At 33.2% G+C, this 9,352-nt stretch overlaps 1 pseudogene; it reads right to left on the bottom strand.

Moving 5' to 3' along the window:
• Window positions 1-978: 978 nt before the first annotated feature.
• Window positions 979-4,907, bottom strand: LOC114181762 (LRR receptor-like serine/threonine-protein kinase RPK2 pseudogene; annotated as a pseudogene).
• Window positions 4,908-9,352: the final 4,445 nt, after the last annotated feature.

The raw sequence follows: 9,352 nt of genomic DNA, 5'->3' as shown, positions 1-9,352 counted from the left end.
TTTAAATGTTTTCCGAAATCTAACGGAACATCCTTCAACGGAACTAAATTGATCTGACCTTTCTAATCTCACAATTAAATCTTTTCTTAATTTTTTATAATTCAAAAATTATATTCCTAAAATTTGCAGATATTTTCAAAAATTGCATTTAACTATTTTTTAAATAAAAAAAAAAGTTTTTAAAACATACTTCCGAGGGTCATCATGTATGTAAGAAACAAACAAGAGTTTTATTATTTTTTCCCTCTAAATATACGAAACGTGTAACAACTTTTAAATGCAATTAATTTATTTTTATATCATTAATTTATTGTGGAATATATTAATGAAACGTTCACTTGTTTATCATAAATGCATTTATTGTTTAGTCACTAACAATATGCGTTGTTCTTACGGTTGAAAATTTATTCATTGAATTATTAATAATCTTATTAAAGATAGCTACACTTAAATTATTTTATGACTATATTTGAAATAAAATTAAATTTATGATCTTATGGATTTAAGCTATATAATTTAACTATTTTTATTAATATTCATAGTTAATTATATGTTTCTTATATATAGAGCGAGAGATCGTATTCATTTTTGGATGAATGCATGAAACAAATGTTATATATTTTTATGAAAAGAATCTCCCTAAATCAGACTTTTAAATAAATTTTTTAACTAATCAAAATATGTTATATTCAATTTCAGATTGAAAGTATTAGAATATTAAACGTATGGATCAACTTATAAGAAGTTATATTCAATTTAAATGACACTCTCAAGTTCAAGTAACTTTGTAATCTTTGTTCAAGTCTTGTGTTATCACTGTATTCATCCATAAATTTTACCGTTTAAGAACCCTGTTTTGACTTTTGAGCTGATAGTATTGTATGGCACAACAAGAATAGACTAGCAGAACACACTTAATTTAGCAGCACCCTTATTTTATGGTACTCAAATTTAGCAGAACCAGAGAAGAAAAAACAATTCAGAATATAGATTCTATTCTTCAATTTTATTGAACAAATAGACATATCCAGAGGGCGAATCAAATATTATCTGCATTCTTCTGCAGATTCAACAGTCAACACCAAGCCAACTATCACAAAATCAAGAAAAGAGTATGCAAAATTGGGGCCACAACTATATAAAAATGTACAAGGGGGGAATAAGTACAAATTGAGAAATCAACCTAAATCCACAAAAATGCTAAATTACAGATTACAATATTTCTAAGATTAATAATGTTAAAAGATGAAGCCACAGAAGTGGGCTAGCATGATGGGGGTTGAAGCTGCTTAAGCCTTCTGACAACTTGTTTCATAGTAGGTCTGGTAGAGAGAGAGTCAACAGTGCAGACAATAGCCAAGTGAAGAACCTCTACCAAATCATCTCCAGGTCCTGCTTCCCATAACCCAGCAGTGAAGAACTCATTTGCCCTTCCTTGCTTCAGTAGCATGCATGCCCATGCCACTATGTTGAAACCATTTCCAAAAGAAGAAAATGAAGGGTCCAATGCCTTCTTGTCTGAGAGCAGCTCCAGAAGCACCACACCATAGCTATACACATCAGCCTTGTCAGAAACACGGCATGTCATGGCATATTCAGGAGCAACATAACCAAATGTTCCGGCTACACCAGTGGTGGCATGTGTCTCTGATGTTCCCAGAAGTCTAGCCAATCCAAAATCCGATAGATAAGCATTGAAATCGTCATCCAACAAGATGTTGCTGGGTTTGACATCGCGGTGAAGAACACGGGGAACACACTGATCATGCAGATAGGCAAGTGCTCGGGCAATGTCCAATGCAATCTTGTGAAGAATCCTCCAGTCTACAGCCCTCGTGGATCTCTCATGGATAAACTTTTCGAGATTACCGCCTGGCAAATAGTTGTATATGAGAAACATCTCTGTTTCACAAGCATGATAACCAATCAGAGTGACAAGGTTAGGATGATGAAGCCTCCCAAGGGTCTTGATCTCGGCATCGAATTGTTGAACACCTTGGAAACGTCCAACTGCGAGTCGTTTGACTGCCACAAGGATTCCTGATGCTATCTCAGCCTTGTATGTTGCCCCAAAACCTCCACTCCCGATACAGTTGCCAGCATTGAAATTTCCTGTGGCTTGGACAACACTTTCAAATGTCAATGGAACCCCAATATCAGTAAACACTGTAACTTCTTTTCTTGTAGAGCCAACAACCCTGGACCTTGGCTTCCACTTCCGTGTGTAAAAGAATAGAATAATCAGGGCTATGAGTACCGAAACAATGGCTGAAGCAGAAGTTATAGATGCTATTTCGATAGAACTGAAGTCAGTCCCACTCTTCTTGCCAGTAGCTTGCTCTGTTTCCGAATTATAAGAGTTGCTATCAATCGGCCCTGGCTGATTCCCTGATGGCACAGCCAGAGAAACTCCGCGGCAGGGACTTAGGTATGGATTCCCAACAGCACTGCTGCATTTAAACAAGCCACTGTTGGAAGGCAAATATCCAGATAAGTTGTTGAAAGACACATTGAATACTGAGAGCGAAGTGACATGTGCCAAACCATCAGGAATATGACCAGAAAGATTGTTGTTATTGAGAAAAACATCAGTCAGATTTCTCATGTTCTCAATAGCCTTTGGAATCTCACCAGTAAGAGAGTTTGAAGAAAGGTCAAAGACTTCCAAAGAGTACAACTGCCCCAGGCTGGTAGGAATTGAGCCATTTAACTTATTACCAGCCAAAGAGAGAAACTTCAGATTCTTCATCTGGCCAAGGCTGGTAGGAATCTGACCTTGTAATTGATTCCTACTGAGGTTCAGCGATACAAGGGAGACAATGTTCCCTAAATCAACAGGAATAGGTCCTGCAAGTTGATTTCCAGACACGTCCAAAAATTTCAATGATCTGCACATTCGACTGATGTTGGAAGGTATATGACCAGATATATTATTATAACTGGCATTTAAAAGGAATGCGTCTAGTCTATCACATTTCTCAAATAAATATGTAGGAAATGTTCCTGTAAGAATATTTCCACCAACAAGGAACGTGTAACCATTCTTCTTCCCCAGCCTGTCATGAGGTAGGGGTAGCGACTGAATGCCAGTAAAGCTGTTTTGCCCAAAGTTGTGAACAACAGAAGTACCAATTCCCCCCATTGATGTAAACAGAGATCTTTCATGAACCATTGACAAAAAAAACGAGGCATATGGCGAGGAAACATTCCCGTCTTCAAACAGGTTTCCATTCCAAGAAGGAACAGGGGGACAAACGGTATTGGAGAAATCAGGAACTGAGCCAGATAACATGTTCCCACTAACATCAAAAACACTCATACAGGGAACGTGAAGTTCTTTAGAAAGCACCCCAGTAAGGTTGTTTCCACTTAAATCTAGAAAATGCAGCCTCTTGCAGACACCAAGCCGGTTCGGAAATTCCCCACTGAAAAAATTCTGAGCCAAATTTACCATCTCCAAGCTCTGACAACCACCCCAGTTCCCTTGAAAACTGCCTTCTAGATTCACCATGGGAGCCCACAATATCCTCAGCTTCGGAAGCGACAAAACCTCCACAGGCATTGACCCTTCAAAATAATTCAGCTCATCATTCACCGAACCCAATTTCCCAAAATCACCGGCGACATCCCCGCGTGGATCAAAGAGATTTGACAGCACAAGGACTGACAACTCCGAGCAATTCCCAAGCTCTCCAGGCACAGAACCACTGAGAGTGTTCCTGGACACATCCAACACCTCAAGGCTCTTGAGCTTCCCAAGCTCACCAGGAATACCCTCTTCCAACAAATTGGAATACAGCAAAAGCGTCCTCAACCTCTCACAATTCCCTAAACTCACCGGAATCCCTTGAACCAAAGAATTCCCCGACAAATCCAAATGCTCAAGCTTCCAACAATTCTCCCCAATCTCTCGCGGAACAACCCCACTAAACTGATTAAACGAAAGATACACCCCTCTAAGCCTCCCGACAAAACCAGGCACAGAACCATTCAATTCATTACCAGCCAAATTCAGAACCTCCAAACTCTCAAGAGACGCAATTGAACTAGGTACCTCCCCAATAATCCTATTAAACCCAAGATTCAGAACCCTCAACTTCCTCAAGCCGTTAATTCTCAAGGGAAGATAGCCACTTATCAAGTTCCCTTCTAAATCGAGAACCTCTAACTTTTCCATGCCCCAAATTGCTTCGGGGATTTCCCCCTCCAACGCGTTGAAGGGGAGAGACAAAACCCTAAGCTCCGTGAGCTCACTGATGAAATTGAAACCAACAGAAGAAACGTTTCCAAAGAGAGAACCTTTGCTACCTTTGCATGTTCGCCGAATTCCGAAACCGTAGAGGGGGAATTTAGAGGAATCGGAACACGGGTGCGAGGTTCGGTTGGCGCCGTTTCCGGTGACGTTGACGGCGACGACGCGGGAGTTCGCGTCGCAGAGGACGCCAGACCAGTAGCAGTGGCCGGAGTGAGAACTGTCGGAACCGTCGGCGGTGGTCCACGTGGAGAGAACGCCGGCGGGGTCGGACAACGACGCCTTCATACGGAGGAGCGCGGATTTGTCCGAATCGATCGCAACGGCGTCGTTCTGCAACGTTAAAAGGACCACGAAGACAAGGAAGAGAAATTGCATGAGGGAATTCCCTTTGATCACTGAACCACAATGAGAAGAAGAAGAAGGAGGATGAGGAGGAGAAGAAGAAGAAGAAGAGAAAGTGATAGTAAGAGAAGAAGCAGAAAACATCTGCGAGACAGAGAGAGAAGAATGAAGGTTGGTGTTGGAGTGAAGTTGAAGAGAAGGAGAAACGCTAATAAGAAGAAGTAAAGATGATGATGGAAACGATGGAAAAGAAGGAAGAACAAGACACAACTCAGAGCAGTTTCTCTATGCGAAGCGCGTTCTTCTCCTTTTTCTTGTCTTTTTTAATGTAAACAATATTTTCTTAAAATGTTTAATCTTATATGAATAATTATTCTATTAGATTCAATTTAGTTTTGATTTGTGTAATAGAAGTGTCATTTTTATTTAATTTATTGAACATGACAGATTTTTTTATCAAGACTAAAATTGATAATAAAGTGTACATGTGACACTGTTTGTATTAGGATGTGTTACGTGTACCGAACAGGTGGTTAATTAACGTTAATTTTTTAATTTAGGGAAAATTTTGTAATTAGAGAAATTTTTTTATCTTTATCTTTCTTGAGTTTAGATTTGCAAAGGAAGCAGCTAATACTTGCCATTTCATCATTGGATTACAGTTGCACTCTTCATTTTAATATTCTAGTTAATCATCATCAACGTTGTGATGTTCTGCATGGTTTCTAAATTACTTCCATGATTTTGTGTAGTTTGTGTCTATAGGTGGGGTTCAGTGGGGTATTAGTTTAGTTGGTTTGTTTGTCGGTTGTCGATGTTGGTATAATGATTCCCATTATTTTATTTGTAATTGATTGTAGCAGTGGTTCCCCATTGCGTTAAAGTAGGCTTAATAATACATCTTTTTTATGTGTTTAATTTACTTTAAGGCAATGAGTGATGATAGGTTCAATGTTATTGTCCACGGTGTGGTGAAGTAGAGGCCCATGAAGAGGCTGCTGAAGTAGAGATTGGGGATACCAGTTGTCTGAATAGTGATGTTGAAGTGGAAGGTGGAATTGAAGTGGACATCCTTTTCCAAATCATTAATATGCCTCATTTGTGTCATGATGATGACATCCTTTTCATCAACACCACCATTTGAAAAAGTTACAACCCACGTTATTAGAACCACCACTCTGTAAATCAATAAACCAAAAATTAAAACCAATTTATTATTAACACAAAAATAAAAATATATTGTACCCAAGATTTTCTACCAATATTCTTTGGAGTTCTTGTCGTCCTCAAAGCATTCATCTCTCTGCAACTACAAATCGGGGTTAATTCGTTTCTCGTTGAACCACCAATAGTGCACGAAGTGATACAACACGGTTGCCTCCAACGATTACAACCAGAGGTAAAGGAAGAAGATTGGGACCGTAACATACCTATATAATGGGATTGCAGGAAGAAGAAGAAGATTGAAGCAATACCAATTGGGAATGGAGGAACAAGATTGCCAAAACTCAACAACTGCCCAAACATTCCCTACCAAAACTCTAGCTCACTTATTTATCCTCAAATATCTAATTAAGCCACCTGTACATACAGAAAATGACCAAATAAAATACGAATTGCGAAAATGAGGACCATTCTAAACATTCGGTAAAAATGAGGACCATTTTAAACATTACGTGAAAATGAGGATCATTCGCAACAAACACTACAAAAATGAGGACCAAAAAGGTATTTAAACCTTAATTTTATTATCAAAACCAAATTTAATAAAAAAATAAAAATTTATTAAAATTAAATTTATTAATAAAGATGATAAGGCCAGTAATGTAATTAACATGATGTTAAGTTTCATAAAAATCTTCTCATCAAATTTAATTGCATCGATTCTTACAAATGAAAATAAAATTAAGATTATAAAAAATAAAAACATTATTATCAAATAAGTAATTAAACTTTAAAAAAATATCAGAACTTCAAAAAGAAAATTTTTATATCTCATTCATAAGAAAGTTTTTTTTTATAAAAATTAAATATGTCCGGAATATATTGTAAAATTAGAAAGGGTCTTTCTTCTTAAATTTTAGTAAAATATTTTAATTTCTAAACTTTAAAAAATATATAAATGTAAATTTTTTAATTATAAATAGTATTTCAAATTGATATTTAAATTATTTAACGTTTAATATTAACCCATTCAAACACAAATATCAATTCTGTAATATTATTTAAAATATAAAAATTATAATAATTAATTAAGAAAATTATATTTATTTACTTTAAAGTTAACGTTATAATTTTCTTGTGAAATCATAACGAAAATCACCTTCTTTTCACAGTATTTAACGAAAACTTTTTGTTTCTTCACACCTTATTTTCATGATTAAATCAAATTTTTATAGAAGTGGAAAGAAGTTTTGTTGCACACTGATTTTGCAACCTTTGTTTTGTATGATAGTTGTCTGATTCCACACTCAAATTTATAGGAAACCTTGCATGGTTGTCTATGCTTTCGTCACTTAGTGCATAGAAAGGTGTGTTTGAAATCAAAGTCCAATGATGTATTGTTTGGAGTTGGGTTTGGACAATGCACGAGGAGTGTGGTTTGGATTCAAACTGCTTAGTTTAAAAGATGTATTTTTAACTCTAAATAATAACAAAAAAGGAAAAATACCAAAATGTTTTCAGAAACTACTCCCGATGCACTTATAACGTAAATAACTCTAAACTAGTTTATTTATTGTGTCTTAATGATTTAAATTTAATTTTAATAGTCTCATTAATTACAAAGTGGGGTTAAAGACAATTTAAAATAAAATTATTATAGAATTTCAAGTTTCAAAACAGATAAATATCTTAAATGTAATAATTAATCTTAATAATATTGTTTGAACAAATTTAAAATTGGAACAAAGATAATTATTTAATTTACATTAATTATTGACAAAGAATATGTAATTCAGAGATAAAAAAATATAAATAAAATATATTTCTTATTTTGGATATAAATGACTTTTTGGATCACGATGAATCATCAAAACAATTATCGTAATCTATAAACAATGTTGAAACTTTGAATAAATTCTCTCACAATACATGTTTTGTTTCAGGTCATAATGTATTAATGTGTATAGTTTGATTCATATTTTACTATTGCAAAAAAAAGGTTAAATACTAAATATTCAAAGGAAAATCTTATTACTTTGTAATAGTTTTCCTTCTTTGTACATAATCTTTTATAACAAAAATTAAAAATACATGAAATCTTTTAAAAGTTTTTCTTAATATAAATGCTTTAGGTTATTAGGTAAATAGAAAATTATCACCGGTACAGTTTTGACATTCTCTATCGCATTATATGCTTCGATTTTCATGAAATCGAAACAAAACGTGATATTTTTGCAATTTTTACAATTTTTTTGACCTCAATTCTCTTAACACTCAAAGCTGAATGATTTAAAAGTAGTTATTTGAAAAGATAAACTTGAAAAGTTAAACAAGCTTTAATAAAGTCCAAAAAAGTTTATATGTATATATATCTTATTTATTTTTATATTAATTATTATGCAAAAGCTTTTTAATATCTAATAATATTTAATACAAAATTTATTAAAGTTGAGATGAGATGATATTAGGGTCGGCTCAAAGATAAAGTAAGTAAAATACTTGTTTTAGGTTTTCAGTAAAATAGTGCCTCATTTTTATTACTACTAATATTTCTCTATCAAATTAATTATAAAATTATCTTTAAGATAAAAACCTCAATTTTTTTTGTACTAATGTAAATTTATTAAATTAATTATAAAATTATATTTAACAAAAAAGGTATGAAAAACATATTTTATTACTAATATAACTCTATTAAATTAATTATTAGTTTATGTTTGGGAATAAAATTTAATTAAATTATTATTAGTAATTAATGAGTTAATACCTTTATTTAGTAAATTATTTTTTTTACGAGAAAGAGAATGATTAATTGTCTTTATTCTCTTATAATCAATCTTGATTCTATTTTTCTTTTATCTTTTGATGTATCTATGACTTCTCTTATCTTCTTACTTTCACTACAAGAAAATTCTTCATTAATGACCAATTTTAGTGACAAAGAATAATTAGTCACTACAGTGACTAATTTAGATACCAATTTATAAACTAAAAACTATTGGTAACTAAAATAGTTTCAAAAAATTATAATTGGTCTCTAAATTGGTAACTAAATAGTTTCTATTATGAATTAGTATCTAAATTGTTCACTAACATTATCTACCTAGATTGATTTTGACTACCAAAATAATTGTTCTCTAAATTAGTCTCTAATTAAGAAATTGGTTTATAAATAGGTCTCTAAACATATTTTTTGGTCATAAAATTGGTCACTATTTGATAGTTTTTTTTATAGTGTTTCTTCTCTTCTAAGAGTCATTTTTGTAAGGTTTTGACATATTATTGAATCTCATATTATGCGTGTGTACCAATTCTTTCATCATCCTTTCTGGTTAGTATGTTTTTTCTTTATATTTGTGTTGTTGTTTGTATTATGTTTTTTGTTTGTATTAGAATTATAAATTTGTTTCTTTTTCCCAATTTTGTTTTTCGATATTTTTCGATTTACAAATTTCGAGTGTTTTATTTGCATATATATTAATGAGAAACTGTAATTTTTTTACAAAACTATTAATTAAATTAGGATGTAGTCTTTTGGTAGGTAATAGATTAATTGAAGAATAATTCAAAGTTGGATTTTTTGTAGAAAGA

Source organism: Vigna unguiculata, chromosome 4 (assembly GCF_037176805.1).
Source record: "Vigna unguiculata cultivar grain cowpea cultivar isolate G323 ecotype 2 chromosome 4, ASM3717680v1, whole genome shotgun sequence".
NCBI lineage: Eukaryota > Viridiplantae > Streptophyta > Magnoliopsida > Fabales > Fabaceae > Vigna > Vigna unguiculata.
This window is presented reverse-complemented; position numbering and strand designations above follow the sequence as displayed.